Below are 20,787 nucleotides of genomic sequence, written 5' to 3'. Positions count from 1 at the left end.
CAACCTTGTAACCAATCCTCTAGATTGCAGTAATTTTAGCCTTTGTACATTTGCATGTCCAATATGTTTATGCCATATTTCAATATCTGTAACTACTCCTTTTCCTTTAGCATATATAGCAGCATCCATTGCAGGAATTCCAGCATCTAAAGTGAACATGCGGACAACTCTACTTCCTTTTTCAACCAACCTGCACTTATCATTAAAGTCTTCTACAAAACAATATTTTGCATTGAATCAGACCTGCAACCCCTGCTCTACCATTTGGCCACCAACAGACACTAGATTCTTTGTGATTGATGGCACATGTAATACATCTGTCAGACTCTTTGTTTGGCCATCATACAAGGACAAGGAAACATTTTCAATGTGTGAAATTGGGTGACGTGAATCATCACCCGTCTACACATAACCTGGATTTCGTAAGTCTTGCATCTCTCCAAACCATTCAATATGATTGGTCATGTAATTAGATACAGCTGAATCGACATACCATATATCATCATGTGTCCCCTTTCTTATAACTGTATTCATCATATGCTGCATAACAAATAGAAGCTCATTTTTTTCTTCATTTTGTTGTGAAGATGATGCATAGTTTCCTTGTTGCAATTTACCACTGCAAATATCATCCTTCTTAGCATAGCAATGGGCTGCAATATGGCCTATTTTGCCACAATAATGGCAAACAATAGCAGAATTTCTAGAACCTCTATTCTGCCATCCACCTCTTCCTCTAGAGCTTCCCCTGCCTCTAAAGTTTCCTTGGCCTCCTGAAACCTGCATTTCACCAAATTGCTAATTGAACCTGTTTTGCTGGTTATCACCGGCACGTCCCATACCACGGCCTCTCGATGAGGATCTACCACGTCCCTTCCTGAGCTTGAGTAAAATTCTTGAACCTGTTTACCATTTTTTTCAGATGAGTCACCCTGCATATTGATCTCTTTAGTAATCATGAGAGAGATCATCTCATCAAAATTTGGAAATGGCTTCTGTACGTATACCAAAGTAACAAATGATTTTCATGCCTTCTCATTGTTAAGGCCACTCAAAGTGGATGCAACCAAATCATCATCATCAGGCATTGCATCAATGGCTTCCGTACGTATACCAAAGTAACAAATGATTTTCATGCCTTCTCATTGTTAAGGCCACTCAAAGTGGATGCAACTAAATCATCATCATCAGGCATTGCATCAATTGTTGCTAAAGCATCTGCAATGCTCCTCACCTTTAATAGATACTCATTGACAGACATTTTCCCTTTCTTCAAGGCATTCAACTCTTGCTTGAGTTGAATCTTTCGTGACTTTGTATTTACTGAAAACATATTCTCAAAAATTGACCAAGCTACATGTGAAGTTTCTGCATTTCTAATATGTCCCAATATCATATTATCAATGACTGCAGATAACCAGTACATTAGCTTTTTGTCTTTCACATTCCATTCTTTCCATTCTTTTAATTCATCTGTAGTCGCCAGCTCTAGCTCCTTTTCTTCACTTGAAACAAACTCATAAAGGCCCTTTCCAATGCGGAAGTTCATCACACGGAACTTCCATGAAGGGTAGTTGTTCTTGTCAAGCTTCTCAATAATGGGATTTCCATTGTTCTCTGTCATTATCACAAAAAATGATACAACATAGCAAGCTAGTCTTCTGCAGCCTTTCACAATTAGTGCATATCAATACACCAAGCAACCTTTTTCACTGATTGCTCAATAGTACATGTAATCTGCAACCTATTTGCAAATGAACCTTATGTCTGCTTCCTAGCAAACATTTGAAAAATTACAGGTTCAAAATCTGTAACATGTGCGCTCACTTTCGGTCAATACAATCGAAATCACAATGTACCCTGAAACTGCTATCCGCAACCTTGTGGCTCCAAAACAAGGCCTGAAACAGTCTCAGATGCCCAAAATAACTGCGGGAAAGCCCTAAAGGGTCAATCTACTGATTATACAGTGCTTTTCTCACACACCAAATCTCACACCAATGTGAGATTTTCACTCTACCCTGCTTCCGGTGCAGGCACTATCCAAGAGAGAGAGAGGAAGAATGGGAGAGCTTCTTACCCGTTGCTTGCTTGCTCGAACCTTTCTTCTTCTTCTTCACTTCAGCCTTCAAAATCAGCCTTTGTCAGTGGTGCGTCTCTAATACCATGTCAAGAATCATGTGACGGGGGGATTTGCTTGAGCTGCTGCGCCAAACACACACTGTATATACAAGAGGAAGCTCACTCAAGAACACAAGAAGAGAGATGGAGGCCAAAACGTTTTCTTGTTGATTTTTTCTTCTTCTTCCACACATTATACAATGTGTACAAAGTATAGATAAGATACAACATAAAGGAAAGTGGCCTTGTAAGTCAAACAGTGCATAACTGACTACACTAATCGACTCGGGTTATATCTTTGCTAGCTGTAGGTAGGCGTAACAAACTAAATATAATAAGTGATAAGTCAGTGGCCATATGAGTATCATAATGACCACCAACGTGCTAAGTGTAGACATGTGGACTCATCTAGCCGAGCAGTCCATCATCAATATCCGCACGTGTTGAGCTTGCCATCTCAACATGATTTATATTGAAATGGCTATTGTTTGTGTGCTTAAAATGGTGTATCATGATATGGCTTCCATGGACCATTTGCAATATTTTGTGTACTTTAGTTAGTGTTATCATCTTTCTCAAGTTTTACATTCGGCCTCCAATTTGAAACCTGTTATTTAGGTTTTGCTACCCTTATTGAATATCACATGTTATGCGTTATCATTCTGAACATAAAAATTAATCCAACACTTCATTCAATATTTGACAATAATGGTGTTCCTTTTGTGTAGTAAAAAGTATTATGTTTCTTATCATGTAAGAGTTGTCATAATTTGAGTAGGAGAGTTGTGCAACTATTGTCGATCAATCATTGTACAACCTACATGGCCTATTTGGAATCTTTCAAGCTTCTCTAATGATGCCACCATTTGTATTAAAGATATACATTCACGAGTTCTTCACTTTGATAACTATTTTTCCAATTATGTTGGGCCTATTGAGTATGCGCATGTTATGTGTGATCATTATGAAAATAAAAATTAATTCAACACTTCACATCGCAAACATCTAACAGTAATGTTGTTGATTTCATGTTTTTGTGGAGATGATTATGCTTCTCAATGTATAAGAGTCACCATAGTTTGAGTCGGAGGGATATTCGACTATTGTTGAATGTTGATCAATCGCATCATATAGCTGACATGGCCTTTTTGGAATATTTTAAGTTCTTTTAATATTGCCAACATTTTATTTGAATGTATACATTCATAGATTCTTCACTTTGATAATTATTTTTCAGTTTAGATGGAACACTATGCATGTTCATTATGAAGATTTTGAGAAATTTAATACTTTGTCACAATCAACTTGCAATATTGTTGTCTGTTTCATGTTGATGTAAAGAGTTTTATTATCCTTATCATGTAGGAATTGTCATATTTTCACTGGAGGGCTATTTGGATTAGGCTTTCTAGTCATTATACACTTTTCTAATATGCACTATTGATTTTTGGATGCTTTGTATCCTAGGCACAAAAGGGTGTTCGGGTTGAATATATTGGCTAGCACTGTGTTTTATTCTTTGTGATGTCAATTTAGCCCATTTTGCTATTATTGTAGTTACTCAATATAGATTGTGACATAAATGTGCAAGCACATGTCACTATGTTCCCTCGCATGCCCTGTGCATTATTCAACCCTTCTCCTTTTAGGGCCAATACTATTGTCACACCTCTTTTACACCACCTTCTCATGCCAATGTTGATCTCGACATAGATTGATAGGATGAGGAGGTTGTGTATGACAACCAAGTTTGGTACACATCATCACCTACTCATATTCCCCCTTACCTAGGTGGTTTCATGCAATCGAGTAGGGCATAGGTACTTCTCAAATGCAACCACATAACTTCCCTTCGACCATTCCATAACCTATGCCTCCATCAGACAGTGGTAAAGGCGATGGCAATTAGTGGCCTTTAAAGCTAAGAGCTACTAGTGGCACATTAATGAGCCAATGGGTGCAAAAGTAGTAAAGACTATCTAGCATGGCATATGGATGGAGAGAATGTCGCAGTAGGCAATGGGCTATATAAGGAAGGGAGCAAATAGTTGTAGGGTTGTTGTTGTTTGAACATACACATAGCCCTAAAGATCAAGGATCAAAGGATTCTCATGCTTCACTGACTTATCCTTTCCAAGTCCCTTCTACCAATCTCCTGACTAGCATCTTAAGTGCTCTCTATCAATAGGGCCATTCTTGTGCTATCCACAGTCACTACATCTAGCAGTAGTACTACCATGGTCTTGTATCTTGCAATTGTCTTGTATTCATGATCATGCACTAGTCGTTCCTAAAGTCATGTGCCATTGTATCATGAGCATTGTTCTAGGATAACCCCTCACACAACCCGAAGACACAAGAGAAAAGGAGCGTCAATAAGAATTTGTGACTTGGTGTTAGCCAAGCTTTTCACTCCTAGACACTGACTATTAGTTGTAACATATAACCTGTCTTTTCAACAAAACCATCTAGACTATAATGTCTTCAAAAACCACAAGTGCCTTCTTCACGATCCAATAAGTAAGTCAGCTATTGTAGGAAATTACCACATGTTTACGAGAAGAAATTGTTGATTTCTATCAACCAATCAAGGGCCACCAAATCTCATGTAATGCCACCCTCCAGTTTTCAACTGTAATTGCTATGAAGAATAACCGGTAGTGTGGGCCAATATGTTGATGAAACTCTCCACCAAGATACCATCACCCAAGTTGAACTCTTGGAGACCAAAACCACATGGCCTTCTCTACTTGGCACTCTTCCAGCCAATCAGATTTTCTCACCGTCTAAATCTGAATATGCCAGCAGCTCCACTCAATGGCCTCCTACCCAATGCTGTTGTCTCCTCCATGCCTTATATGAGCATCGATATAAAAAGATACATCTAGCTTCTTCATGACATACTTAACACACCAACCCATATGACAATAAGCCTTTAGACTAGATGACCGCTAGCTCCACCCTACTACAAATAAACAAGAAGTCTCCCCTTCTTTTTGTCAAGGCAATCACCTAATAGCATGCTCCTCAAGTCCAATACAGAGAACATGGCAGGCCCCCAAATCAAGGATCCTGCCCATGCTTTACATAGAGTGATTTCCTCTTTCATTCAGCAAAGCTCTTCATTGTGAATGCCCTAGCTACACTCGACAAGCTCCCACGATCACGTCAACAATCCTTCCATCTTCATATAGCCCCCACCTCCTCCACTCCTGCTGTCGATAATGGTTACTCAAGCTATAGCCATTGTCTTCAATCCCCGACCAATAAAAACACGCTCCACGAACTGCTCTTCATTCTCAGAACAGTAATATACTCGTCGACTTCGTGATTCATCCTCTCAGCTTAGCGAAAACTCCACTTCTTGTATCTCTGTATTCTTTCACAACAAAATCATCGTTCACAGCCCAGACACCTCTGCTTCACGTACTGATCTGAGCATGATTTCAATCATTTCATCGCTCGTTTTCAACCTGCTAAAACTCCGAAAAATGCATTTCTTATGCCCAATTTATTGTATGCTAGTTTGTGCTTGCTCTACTTCACCTAGATATCATTTCCAACTTATTTAAGGTAGACCAAGTTTTCGCAAAAATGCTTGGCACAGTTACCATTTTCTATCTTTGATAGATGTATTGTTCTTACTTTAGCAATATATAATTTGGGGTTGATCTTTGAGTACACTTGGTGTTTGATCTCTTTGTTGTGATTATGTCTCACTCTACAACATGGATGTTGACTATTGAGAGTGATGTTAGTATCCACTTGTGTCAATTCTGAGTAGTTTCATAATCTATTCTGTAGCAGTAGTGCTTCAATACTAATTACACATGGCAAGCATGATCATCATTCCTCTACGTACTAAGATAAATGCATACATGTTCCAATGGTCCGCATGTGATGAGACTTCTAATTCTAGGTCTCGCATGGTAGTCCAAGTCTAGAAAGCACCAAACAATACCACAAGCACAAAACAATACCACTTTGAGGCTTTTTCCACCCTCGGTGGGGCTGTATCTGGAGTGCAACAAGCTTCTTTAGAAATCTAAAAGCGTCGTTTGCATTCCACTCCTCCAATTGGTAGCGAACCTGACCTTTCTGTAATTCCTTTCACTACTCCATTAAACATAAGAAGTTAGTTCTTAGCTTCGCTCAACCCGATAGGCGTCCTATCAATAGCCCCAACCCCACCTTCACTTCTGATCCTCCCAAAGTTCTCTAGATCTTGCAATGAGGATTCAAATGCATGTATCCACCAATTCGATCTAGCATACATGGTCAAGTTCCTAGGTCAATAGACCCATAAGGTCTTCATATTCGAGCCCTCGATGCAAAAAAAGGCTATGATGTAGCTAGCAATAGAACATGGATACCATCATAGAATGAAGCACTCACTACGTTTCATATCAGATTCCAACCAGACCAAACCAATCCAAGCATATATTCCCAAGTTCACAATCATGAATAGTTGCATTGATCCCAATGCTCAGCGAAAAGATGGAATGTTGAATACATAAACCTATCCGAAAAGCATTTGCTTCTGATGATTGAAGTAATAGCATTGACTTGCTCTATGAGAAAGCTCTTCAATTAGAGCAGTTCATATCAAAAGAAAAGTCAAGAAAAGAAAAGAAATCCACTAAGTCCACTCCAAAGCATCAAAATGACAATAGTAGTGAATCCACTTCTAATTCTGATGACATGGAAGGAGAATCGAGCAATGAAGTATCTAACTTCGAAGAGGAGGAAGAAAAAAGTAAACTAAGATTAACAAGAAGGATAAAGGAAAGAAAACATTGAAAAACACCAAGGAGAATGAGATAAAAAACCCTTGGTACACATAGTGTAACAATCCCATGCATGTTTAGATTGAATGCAACCTAAACCAAAGATAGTGCAGCATTTGCAGCATGGCCACTCACAACACTGAGTACTACCAGTACAATGACATGTACTATAGATGGCCCATCCTGGAGGATGGCAAGGGACTTGACCAAGCACTTATAGCCAATGGACAAACCTCCACACCAATTTGGTTCCTACCGCAGTTGTGGCTTATACCAATTAGGAATACTAGCAACCCAGCAATGGTCATGGTGTGTGTGGTAGATATGGAAGAGGCATTTTCTGACCCTTTGTTAAACATGGCTTCTTTTGTATGTAGGAAGGACACTAGAGATCGAGTGTCTGAATACCCAAGTGTAATATTTCCACACAATTAAAAGTTAATTGGTTAGTTCAAAAGTTAATTAGTCAATTAGTAAGTTAGTAAGGTTACTAACTAAGGATTAACTAAAGAAAAAACTAACTAACGATTTTTATTTAATTAAAATGATTAAAAAGTAAAAAAACTGAGATAACCCAATATTTTTTTCGGATTAACAAGGATTATAGCCACCCATTACGGAAGTTATCATGTGAACGAGAGTTATTAGACATATTAGTCATTAATCTCATTGTGTATAGTATGGATGGTCCAAAAATATTAGATTTTTTGGATAAATCTAGCATATTTTAGATATTATTGTAAATATCCTAAAAATGTATGGAAATTCATAGAACAGGATATCATGTAAAAAAAGCAAAGGGTTTTTTTAGCTAGTTTTAGAGATTTAATGCAAAAATATGATTGGCAAAATTGTGCACGTTGTGATCATAGTTCACAGGCATAGCAAATAACATTTCAAATAGGGAGAAGAAGGAGTGATCTGGAAGATTTCTAACCAATTGTCTTGATATATTACCCCCCTTTTGGAGCCAACAGAACCATCAAATTTGTGATTTGAGCATCAAATCGCTGATTTTTCCAAGATCCCCTCCACAAAGAGCTCTTCCTCTAAGCCACAATCCTTCTTCTCTAATTCATCTATAAATATGAGGCATGGGGAGCACTTTAGAGAAGCACAAGAAGACCTTGAGAGACTAGGAGAGAGGGAGGTAGAAGGATACCCCTCCAAGAGGCTGTGAGAAGGAGCTTGAGAGAGAGAGAGAGAGAGAGGAGTTGCCCTAAGAGGCTGCAAGGGAGAGAGTTAGCTCAATTCCCCCTGTCTCGGTCTTCAACTAAGCCATCTTCTCTTACTGTCTCCCATCTTGAATATATACAGTTTTCCCTATCTCTCGAACCACTCGCAGATGATGACTCCAAAGCGACGAAGTGGAAAGACTACGAGAACCACCTCAATTGATCAAGGAACGGGTATTGCCAGAGATACGGGAGTGCCTGAGGTTATCGGAGTTACCACTACCAATGGAACATCGGGTGTGGCTAATGCGAGCACGGGAAAAGACAAAATTCCCAATATCATCGTGCCAAACCAGGTTATTCATTACTAGGTTATTATTTCGCCACGTAAAATAAGTACATAAAATATTATCTTCTATACTTACACGAATTAACAACTTCATCTAGAAAGTACACTAGTACAAGCATAAAGGATTAATCACTATGAATTGCAGCTAGATTTATTGAGATTCTAAATCGTAAAATCATGTTGGAAATAGTTGCCAAAGGTTATTGCACATATGTCTTTATGCACAATCGATATAGTTATGGTCAAACATGATGAGGTTAAGTGTTGACTAACGCTTGTTATGAAAAGTGAAACTCTATTTAAAGGATTTGTAAGTCATCTCGTTAAGTTATTGGCACAATATATTTCTTTAAGGAATTTCGCTTATGTTGGGTAAGATAGCTCAAATGGGAAATTCATGCCTTGCTTAACATGTTGTAAGAGATGTACCCAACACTTCTTTATGGGGAGGAGAATCCTCATTAGAATGTAAGGTCTACCTTGGCTATGGAAGCTGTGAGCTGCACGATGGTGTGATTGTCATTGCATCATTTCATATAATTTTGAAAGGATTGTTTGTGTTTGCTAGAATCTAGATCTCTGATTGAAAATATTGAAAAACAGAATAAAAGGAAGGATAGCGCTAGGCTATCCCCAAGCTAGCTGTGAGATGAGACCCTACTCGAAGGGGGGCATGGTTATTGCTTCGAGAGGCTTAGACCGGGCTTTGTAGAAAAAGGTCTGTTCATAGGTATAGTCTCGGGTAGTAGGAAATGTGGGTGCCAAGGGGGTTCTAGCTATAAATCCTGCATAGTTTCTAGAATCTGACGAGCCCTTTCGTGATCCAGGATGGGATCTTGGAACCTAAATACTAGTTACAAGGGTGGAATCTTGGTGGGCACAATACCCTTGTGGAATTCTATGTATCTTCCACAATGTCGAAAAGATGGAAATTGTAATAAGCTTCCAATAGAATAAAGAAGTTTGTTTTATTCAAGGATTGTTTGAATTGTATGTGTGCCCGTGAGATAAATTACATGAAGGAACATGTGATTTAACTGACTAATTAAGGAAGCTGATTGTATATGTTCCAATAAATGTGATGTAGGTAATTAAAAATCTAAAGATGATTCTGTCATTAAAGGAAAGTGGGTGGGCGTAACCCCTGATGGGTCAGTGGTCCCGGTTAGTTAGGAGCTTTTTTAAATCAACAATAGAAATAGGAAGATGATAAATTGACCAACTAGTCATTAGCTAGAACTAACTTACATATTGTTTTAGGGGGATGGAATGGGATTTTGCCTTATGGACAGGAGGGTTGACGTACTACACTCCCCTCTCTCTCCCATTCTCTTTGAACCAAGTTCAATGGCAAGTTCACTTGAGATTGAGTAATCCCCTAGAAGTGGGAACTCAAAATTACTGATGCTAGTTGGCTATTAGGAGACCCGTCTTATTTTAGGGACCCAAAAATTTAGGTTGATCCTAGTGGGTTCTGCTGGAACACTTCCGTTGCAAATGTAGACTCAGTGGGGTCTAAGTGACAAACCCCATGATGTTTCAAGGGAGCACCGAGTGGCATCATTTGGAAAACCTACTGATGGACTACAAAAAGATGCACCTTGGAATGAGTGTGGCAAACACCTCACACCAAGCCTATGATGCTCAAAGAAGACAAGTACCAAGCCCAACATATTTGCCTAGTGCTAACACAATGGAGATCAAGGAATTGCCAAAATTGGAGGTGCATGTGATTACCTGGTCATGCAAAACCTACAAGGATGCTACGTTGCAACCCACAGGAACTTTGTGGGATGAGTAAGAGAAGGTCTTCTACTAGTGGGAGGATGGCAAGTTGATGGCAATTCAACATTAGTCTACTCCATCAACTAGCAAAATGTCATTGGGCGACTTGCCAAATGAATTCTAATGCTACAAGAATTTGAATACACGGTAATACATCGCCCTGGAACCCAACATGTCATTGTAGATTTTATATCCTCCCTTGACTCTAGAGAACCACCAACTGGTGTTGAAGATCACTTCGCGAATGCCCAACTGTTTTCCACAGAAGTGGATGCACCAGACGCGGAGCCACCATATCCTTCATAGTCATGTTATGAAGAAATGATGACTTTCTTGAAAACTGGCATACCTCCACTCCATCTCTAGAAGGACCAAGAAAAACAACTAGCTCTTCCAAGCCAACATTTTGAGATTGACACAAGCCACTTGTATTACCACACTCTCTTTAGAGTGCTATAAAGAGTGATCCTCTCAATGGAGTAGCCTGTTGTCCTAGAGGAAGCCCATCAAGGAGTTGCCAATGGTCACTTTGCTACTGACATTATAATCTATCAAATCTAGAAAGCTAGTTTGGGGTGGCCAACCATGCATGGTGATGTTTGTAAGTGGGTCTAACATTATGATTCTTGCCAAAGGCTAGGTCAATAGAGACCGCTTACCACTTTGGCCAATCCTACCTTTGGAACCTTTCTAGAAGTGGGGATTAATCTTCAGCAATCCCATCTCTTTGGCTATTGCATACACTAGAAAAAAAAATATCCTCATGGCAATAGATTATTGCACCAAATGGATAGAATCATGGGTCCTATCAGACAACACTACCAAGTCAATTGCCAAATGTTTATTTAGGGATATCTTCACTAGGTTTGGCACTCCGATCCAATTGGTCAGAGACATAGGTACACACTTTGTAAATAAAGAGATGACCTCATTCTTTCTGATTGTACATAAAAAGTCTTCTCCTTATTATCCGCAAGCTAATGGCTTGAGTCCAGCAACACTTTGTAAATAAAGAGATGACCTCATTCTTTCTGATTGTACATAAAAAGTCTTCTCCTTATTATCCGCAAGCTAATGGCTTGAGTCCAGCAATAAGGTCTTGTGTAAAATTTTAACCTAGTTAGTAGATTAGAACAAAAAATATTGGGATACTAAGCTTCCCACAACACTATGAGCTTTCCAAACTTCCTTCAAAGTTGCCACTGGCATGACTCCGTGGAAACATGCGTTCAGTCCAAAAGCCATTACACCCTGAAATTTGTAGTCCTGAGTTTCTAACTTGCAATACACGATTTACTCATTTTGGAAGAATCACTTCCATTTGGGATGAAAGCCATCGCCAACTAGAAGAAAACCAGATCCACATCACCTACATTCTATCTGAAGTCCAAGCTTGACAAAAACACCAAGTCAATCAACTATCCAAGAAACCACTATTCTAAAAGGGCCAACTCATCCTGATCTTTAAGACTCAGATGGGGAAACTTTCAGGTAAGCTCTAGTTCGGATGGAGCAGTCCTTTTTGGGTTTTCATGATTTCGGCACTAACTCGTTCTACTTGGCCAATTTACAAGGTAAGTTGCTGTTGAAGCATATTAATGGATTCCAGCTGCATCACTATCATACTGAAGGCCTCCAATGCTCATTCCCCATAAAACTAGATTCCCATACTCCTCATTCACCATCAGATTTTAGCATTCCTTCTCCATTGGTTACTCACCTCTAGATTGAATGGCTATCAAAAGCCACCACCCTTGCGGATGTGACACTCATTTATGAAACCCACTCATTAGCTCATACATCGATGATGCCATGGCATCTTTAAAAACTCATTCTAATCATGTTTATTCATGGCCTATTTTGCTGACGTGGCACACATGCATTGGCCATTGTCCCTTCGCATTAATCACACCATCACTTAAGAAAGAATCTATTCCTCAACACTCTTATTTTTTGTCTAACACTTGTGCACAAATCTCCTTTCCCTCTTCTAGCATTCTCTGTCTCTTGCCCTCCTCCCCTCTCCTTGCCATAGCATCCTTCCAACTCACCAGCTCGATGAGGTTACACCCATCAGCCCTATGGCTCTTCTAGATGCCCAAGTCTGGATCGATTGCCTATAGCTCAACTTTTTCAACCTCCCATGGAGTGCTACCCAAGTCCAACCCAACACCCAAACTATCCTAGAGTTCTCAATAGCTCCACTATTCAAATCCAGGGCCACACATATAAGCTCTATGCAAAGAGAGTGTAGAAGATGCTCTACTTGCCCACCCATGTTGGAGGACATACCATCCCTCCCCAGTACCACCAAGGAATAAATCTTTAGCCCCATTGTCAATAATGATTATCGGTTGAGCAACTTGTCAGTGACCATAAATGTAGACCCAATGTCCTCAAGGTCTTTCTCTAGACCCTCTATCTATAGGCCAAGGCATTCAACGTCTGCAAAAAGGTAGCCTCTCTTTTCTTCTCTCCTTTTGACACCCCTATCACTTGGGTCCATGTACTTCTCGACCACCTCCTTGTTGGGGTGAAATGCATATCCCATAGGCATTCAACCATCAAAACCATCAAGGTGATATGTGGACAACACTTCACCTTGCTCTTTCCCGCACTGGCCCTTGTTGACCCTCCCTACCAACTTTCCTCATCGGCGGCGGCGGAAATCTCCTGGTGTCGTGATGTTAAGAGGACACAGTGTGAAAAAGTATGGAATGCATAATCATCCGACTTCTCTATTGATCTAGAGAGTCAATGTGATTTGAGCCATTAGTACTAGTGTGAGTTGCATGGATTATTCGAAAATACTAGATTTTTGGATAATTTTAGTCTATTTTTGATATTATTTATTGTAAAAATCTGAAAATGTAGAAAAAGCTTCTAGATTAGGATGGCATACAAAAAGCTAGTTGCTTTTTCAGCCAATTAGGAGATTTTTCATAAAAAAGACAGATTGACGAAATCGCGTGCGTCGCCATCGCTGTGAACAGGCTGAAAACTGCAAATTGAACTGAAAGAAGAAGAAGGAGTGATCTGGAAGATCCGTGACCAGGTGTCCATGGGTTTTACCTCCCTTTCGGAGCCAACGAAGCCATCAAATTTGGGTTTCGGACAGCAAAGAAAGAGCTAATTTTTCTGATCCACGTTTTTGGTCTACGAAGAAGCTCCAGGAGAACTAATGCCTGGAGATTGCTTCTGAGTAGTGCAAAGATTCTAGGTTCTTTCAATACATATTAAATCAATTCATTGTGATTTGTTTTTGTCGTGTTTACCACTTGGGTATTCTCTATCTTCTCTTCCATCTCCTATCTCTACTTCCTTCTGCTTCTGATGCCTGGTGGATTCAACCTTTCGAGACAAAAACCCCTCCGACATTGGTGAACCCGATGTGAAAGGTCGTCACAGAAGAAGGAAATACAAGATAGGAGAATCTTCGAATACAATCTCCAATGATGTTTTGCAACAGTTAGTGCAAAATATGAATATGCTTATGCAGGTACAACAACAACAACAGGTGATGCAAGCTTCAGCTCAAACAGAAAGTGTTGTGATGAATGCTTTGCAAGCGGTTGAGCGTGAGGTGAAGTTATTCAATGGCAGGAATGTATCTGCATATGTACATACCTATGCTCAGAAGATGGAATTCTTTGGAGTGGCTCAATCTGTATGGAGCTGGTATTTTGTACGTGTCATTGTGTAAAGAATGGGATTAGAGGGTCTTAGACGGGGTTAACATGAGGATAGCATATGCGAATACCCGATTACACGGATGGGGTATTTAAGGTGTACAACGACCTGGTTAGGGTACCATTTGATAAATATACATCTACCCTTTCACCTTCTTCACCTTCTTCCCTGTCCTTCCATGGCTGCCAGCCATTTCTCTCTCCTCTTATTGTCTTTCTCTCTCTATTCCTAGTATTTCTCTCTCCTTGTAACCCTCTTTCTCTTCTCTCTACATTTCTTCTCTCTCTTCTTGCAGTATTTATCTCTCTTCTGCACTCTCTCTCTCCTCTCCTTCTCTCTCTCCTGTTTCCTTCATTACAGTTGGTATCAGAGCTTAGTTTTTAGATCCTTCCTTTCTCTTTCCTTCCTTTAGATTTAGTTCCTTTTCAGTCTTAGGAAACCCTACTGTGCATAGGTACAGCATTGAAGAACCCCAATAGCCAAGAAGTACTATAGAGATGACAGCTTTCTTGGGAGTTGACACAAATATGGTAGGAAGCTTGACCGAATTTGGAGGCCAAAAGACAAAAAATGGCAGCTCGTTTTTCAACATTGAGAGAATTCTTCTCATTTTCAGACCTTCATGAGAGCTCCCATGGAGTGCCAGTGTAGATCTCTCCTCCCCTCCTAGATCTCAGTCTCGCACCACGGGCAGCATCACCAAGCCTGCTCAAAATGCCCATAGTTTCTGACCTCAAATTCACGCATCCTTCCCCTTTGAAGATCGCATCTATGGCTGGAATCATGTCCCTACGGCCTCATACATGTGCAGTATCTTGAAAAGCTTCTCTGGAGCTCTGTGGCATATGGCCATGGCCTCTGATGCCATACACTGCGGTATCGCCTAGAACCAGTCGGCTGTGGAACACCAGAAGATTGTCTACCATCCACATGGGAAGCGATTTCATCATCTTCATCGCCACTGAGAAAGTAGACTTTCCCAACACTTCACGTGGAAGCACATGTAAAGGGCTTCGAATAACGATTGATGTCTTCACTTCACAATTGGCCATTTCAAGTGCAATCTCCATACTAGAGTTGCCAGAGCCAATGACAAGCACCTTCTTGCCTGAATAATCTTCTCCATTTCGGTACTGGGGCTGGAGTGGATAACACTTCCCTTGAAGTCCTTAAGACCGGGAAGATCAGGGACGTTCATCTCAGCGTTCTCGCCTGTTGCAATGACCAGCCATCTGCCTTCATACTCCATCTTGTAGGTTTCGACATGCGGACTTGAGACCTTCGTCTTAACGCGCCATGTCCGGGAAGCCTCATCGAAGCCCGCCCACTCGACTCACTGGTTGAACCTCGGCTGCAGTTCAAATTCCTTAGCATACTCCTCGAGGTAGTCGATGAACTGCTTTCTTGTTATGAAGGTGGGGCAAGACTTATCAAACAGCTTTAAAGGAAGCTCGTAGTACTCTTTTGCTATGTGCATTCTCAGGCATGGCCATAGCCGCTTGCTTGAAGAAACGGGGCGTGCCGTTTGAGATGCTCGAGCGAGGACGACTTAGAGACCTTCTTGCCTACCTGCCTACCTTCTCTTGAGGTTGATCGATCTTGGCTTGTGGAAGTGTTGACGACCTTTGATCAGTCAAGGTTCATGTCAGATCTAGATTTCCAGACCCTAGTGCTTTTGATCCCTTCACAAAGGCGAATGCTGATGATTCTGGTGCTGGATCTAAGGATTATGTGCATGTACGCGTTCAGCAGTGGAATGGTAGGAAAGGCTTGACAACAGTTCAAGGACTGAAGAAAGAGTACAACTACAATAAGATTCTGAAGGATTTCAAGAAAGAGTTCTACTACAATGGTACTGTAGTTCAGGATCCAGAGCTGGGTCAGGTGATTCACCTTCAGGGGGATCAATGGAAGAATGTTTCCCAGTTTCCGGTGCAGGTAGGAATTGTGAAAAAAGACCACATTAAGATCCATGGGTTTTAGAGACTGTTGGCATCCTCAGATTTGTTATCGGGTCTAGGCTTGGCAAATTTCCCAACCATGCATCCAACCTTAACAACCGGCATTCGAGGGCGAGATCCTGTTAGGCGAGTGGCCCGAGAACTTCTCCATCCTGAATTTCGAGAATCTCTGCAAGCACTATGAGCCTGTTCTATTCAAGGAGGAGGCCCAGCCACATAGCTTTCTGGCTGATGTGATGTCAAAAGTAATATACACTGCGACACCTGAGCAATGCCTTGAGGAGATTGATCACTTCTTTCTGAGCATTTCAGGAATTCCAGGGTGAATGAGGACTTGAAATGCATTAGAGTGCTTTCCAAGAAGGACAGAGCCAGGGCCTCAAAGGGGCTACAATCAATAGTGGGTGAGGCCCTTCAAGTTGTCACAGTGCTTTGAAAGTGAGGTGATACCAAACAGAGACAAAGTGACCAACATTCTTCAGAATTGATTGCTATTGCTTCAAATGCATAAGAGATTGTTAAAAAATTTCAAATTCACTTTGTCAGACTGAAAGGGGTACTATTTACCCGGACCAGCTTGGAGACTTTTGCACATGTTCACAATTGCATTTTGTCTTAGTACAAGAAACTGCTTACATCCAAACCTAAGGGAGGAGATCTAGAAGTGAGCTACAATGTTCTGGCTACAAGGCAGAGATACTTCAATGCTCTGTCATTTTGAAACATGCATTTATGGCCACATTTGAATGTGTAGCTGCCATGTCAAGATACATAGAAATTAGCTGCTGATTCTGAGAGGAAATTTACAAGTCTGGAAATTCAACTGTGTTCAAAATGTCAGCTTGAGAAAGCCTTTGTTGCTGCCCACCATCCATCTCATTTCAGGGAGAAGCTTGCAAGTGGACAGATTGACAAGGCCTTCAGGAGACCAACATCTCCTTGTTTTCCTTTGCAGGCTGGTTGGTGTTCAATCCATTAGTTACATTTCTTTTGCGCTTAGAAGTGGCAAAACCCCAAAGATGCAAATGAGGTCATTGTCAAATTCGTTGCCAAACTAGAAATGGGACCATTGTCTTCACTACCCCTGAGGAGGGAGTGCAGTTTTATGTGAAAGATGGGTACTTCTGTCCCACCATCAGCAAGGCATTTGTGAAGAGGAGAGTCCATATATGTGGTTATAAGTGTGTGCAAGCACTTCATCAGCTTTCTTGGTGGCTACATAAAGGCTTGCAGGGTGATCAGTCCTATCATCTTTAGAAAATGGCACCTTCAAATTCAGGCCATACACTCTACTTGATGATGCATATACTATAGCTCGCTGTCTATAGATGCAACAGTTTTCAGGGGCTCAATTACAACTTAGCTTGGGGAGCTTGTTTGCTGCCACCAATGCTGCAGATTTTGTCAGATGGGAGAGGATCGAGGTGCAGCTGAAGTGCAGTAGATAGTGTGAGAGTGAGAGACAGAGTTGAGCACGATACCCAATGCAATAGTACTGAATAGAGTGTAAGCTGAAAGTACAAATGATAACCCTTATACCTTAGAGTTATAAGGGGCTGTTCACACCCGAACACAGTAAGTGCCCGTAAGTGTGCACCACAAGCACATACAAAATAGTACACATAATCTGGGGGAAAAAACCTCTCCTACCGAGAGTAAAAAGTGCCCCAGTGTCCTAGTGATCACCCGCACACTCCCATATGAGCGTAGGCGTAAGTAAGGCGTGTGAGATACCCAACAAACCCCCCTAGAGTGAAGAGTGATCAAGTGTACAAGGATCATCCGCCACCAAAGGGCGTCAAATTCAAAGCATCGCGAAATGCTTCAAATTTGTCTCGTGGAAGAGCTTTGGTGAAGATGTCTGCCACATTGCTGGTGGTAGGACAGTAGACAAGGCTGATATCACCTGCATGTAGCCTCTCTCTGACAAAGTGGTAGTGAATCTCTATGTGTTTCGTGCGAGCATGAAACACAGGGTTCCGTGCCACTGCAATGGCACTCTGACTGTCAGTATATAAAGGAGTAGGCTCCGTAACAGATACATCCAAATCAGCAAGTAAGCGTCTAAGCCATATGCACTCAACTGCAGTAGTGAAGGCTGCCTTGTACTCAGCTTCACATGACGACGTGGCAACAGTGGATTGTTTCTTGCTAAGCCAAGAAATGCATGACGAGCCAAGAAAGAAACAATTGCCACTAGTGGAGTGACGAGTATCAAAATCACCAGCCCAATCAGAGTCACTGTAAGCATGTAACTGCAGTGGTCCCCCCTTGGCATAAAGCAATCCAAGAGCTCTAGTACCCTGCAAGTAACGAAACACACGCTTCACAGCTTGCCAATGCGACATACGAGGCTGATGCATATACCTGCTCAAAACTGAAACGGCAAACTGTATGTCTGGCCGAGTGTGGCATAGATAGATGAGACATCCCACTGCTGGAGCATAAGTATGGATATCAAACAAATCACTGTCATCATGTAATGACAGTTTGAGCCCAGGTTCCATGGGTGTACAAACTGGCTTGCAATCCTGTAAGCCAAACTTCTCAAGAAGTTGCCCAATGTACCTTGACTGACATAATCCAATGCCTCTAGCATCATGTACAAACTGGATGCCCAAGTAATAGTGCAAAATACCCAAGTCAGACATGTCAAAAGTTTGCTGTAAATTATTTTTGAATGCTGAAATCTGATCAGCACGTGTTCCAGTGAGCAAAAGGTCGTCTACATATAGACACAAAATCAGCATGGATCCCCCCTCTTTATGTACATAAAGGGTAGACTCAGATGGGCTGTTTACAAACCCCTGACTAAGCAAGAAAGCATCTATCTTTGCGTACCAAGCTCGTGGAGCTTGTTTCAAACCATATAGAGCTTTTTTCAGCTTGCATACTAAATTTTCTGAGCCTTCAACTGCAAAACCAATGGGCTGCTGTACATACACTTCTTCCTGAAGTTCCCCATGTAAGAATGCAGTCTTTATATCCAGCTGATGCACTTTCCAACCAAAATGTGCAGCCAAGGCAATCATAGACCGAATGGTCGTCATACGGGAGGTAGGAGCAAAGGTCTCCTCATAGTCAATGCCCTTTTTCTGTGCGTAGCCTTTAGCTACCAGCCGTGCCTTGTATTTATCTATGGATCCATCTGCATTCCTTTTCAATTTGTAGACCCATTTCGTACCAATGGCACGCTTGCCAACTGGTAAAGACACCAAATCCCAAGTATGATTCTTATGAATAGAATCCAATTCAGCTTGCATGGCTGCCATCCAATGCACACTATGTCGTGCATCCTCAAAACATTCAGGCTCCTCATTATCATGAGTACATGCTGCCATAACAAACTCCATGGAATGTGCTGAATCATGCAGTTGAGTTTGCCTTCGAGTACGACCAGCCAAGGGTGTTTCCAAATGACTATCTCTCATAGTCTGCGTGTACCATCTAGGCACCTGTCTTGCTTCCTGACTGTGTACAAGTTCCTGCTGAATTTCAGTTTCAGCAATGTGCTGATTTACTGCATGTTCCATAGGAGCAGCTGGCTGAACATTAGGTTCATTTGCTGAAGTACCAGCTGAATCACCAAATGTGATGGGCAGCAGCCCTTCAAAGACATCACGGGCAGCCTGATATGTATCAAAACCAGCCAAGGATAATTCTGATTTTTCATCAAATACAACATCCCTGCTGACAAAAACCTTCTTGGTCACGGGATCATAGAGTCTGTAGCCTTTGCTTTCGCTGCTATATCCCATAAAGATGCATTTTACAGCCTTGTTGTCCAACTTCTTTCGAAGTACTTGTGGAATATGGGCATATGCAAGACACCCAAAAGTACGGAAGTGGCCAACAGAAGGTTTGCGGCTGTGCCAAGCCTCAAAAGGTGTGACGGTTTTCAAGGCCTTGGTAGGGCATCTGTTCAAAATGTGGCAAGCGCACATGACGGCTTCCATCCAAAAACTATGAGGCAAACTCTTTGCCTTCAGCATACATCTGGCCATCTCCATGAGTGACCGATTTTTCCTCTCTGCTACCCCATTCTGCTGTGGAGTATATGCAGTAGTGTACTGATGGATAATGCCCTTCTGCTGCAAATAAGAATTCAGCATAGAGGACATGTATTCCCCCCCTCGGTCCGAACGGAGAGTCTTAATCTTGCAACCAGACTGAGTTTCCACAAGTGCACTGAAAGCCAAAAATGCATCATACACTTCTGACTTCTTTTTCAAGCAGTAGACCCAGCACAAACGTGTAAAGTCATCAATAAATGTTACAAAATAGTAACAACCACCCAATGACTGTGTCTGCATGGGCCCACAAACATCCGAATGCACAAGCTGCAATCTGGCTGTTGCTCTAAAAGCAACATCACGGGGAAAAGAGAAACGATGCATTTTCCCCAAAATGCAACCCTCGCATAAATGCTCAGGAGGTCTCTCCAAGAGAGGTAATCCATCCAACATCTGAGTACGCTGTAATAGCATCAAGCTGCCATAGTTTACATGTCCCAAACGAGCATGCCATAACTCTGCCTCTAACATAGCAGGAGTAAGAGTGGATGTCAAATATGCAGACTGATCTACCGAAAGAGCATCCAACTCATATAACCCATGACACAAAGAACCTGTCAAGACCAATGTCATGTGTTCCTTGTCACGGACCATGCAACGGTCATCATCAAAGGTGACCTGCAAACCACAACGTGCCATAGAAGAAATGGAAAGCAGATTCTTCTTAATGCCAGGCACATACAAAGCATCCTGTAGGCGGAGAATAGAGCCATCAATGGCTGTAAGCTGAATCTCCCCAATACCACGAACAGGGTATGATGCATTATTAGCACACTGAACAGACTTCCCAACGGGAGGTGCACCAAGAGAAGAAAACAAATCTCTACGAGATGTGATATGCTGTGA

The 20,787-nt window shown here is 41.4% G+C and overlaps 2 pseudogenes; one reads left to right on the top strand and one right to left on the bottom strand.

Moving 5' to 3' along the window:
* Positions 1 to 14,704: 14,704 nt before the first annotated feature.
* Positions 14,705 to 15,384, bottom strand: LOC148034746 (putative indole-3-pyruvate monooxygenase YUCCA8 pseudogene; annotated as a pseudogene).
* On the top strand, positions 15,206 to 17,101 carry LOC148034745 (protein translation factor SUI1 homolog pseudogene; annotated as a pseudogene).
* Positions 17,102 to 20,787: the final 3,686 nt, after the last annotated feature.

The sequence above is a fragment of the Lygodium microphyllum genome, chromosome 6, assembly GCF_053477565.2.
Source record: "Lygodium microphyllum isolate KBCC chromosome 6, Lygodium_microphyllum_v1.1.10, whole genome shotgun sequence".
NCBI classification, from domain to species: domain Eukaryota; kingdom Viridiplantae; phylum Streptophyta; class Polypodiopsida; order Schizaeales; family Lygodiaceae; genus Lygodium; species Lygodium microphyllum.
Note: the sequence above shows the minus strand (reverse complement) of the source record. Positions and strands in the feature narration are given on the sequence as shown.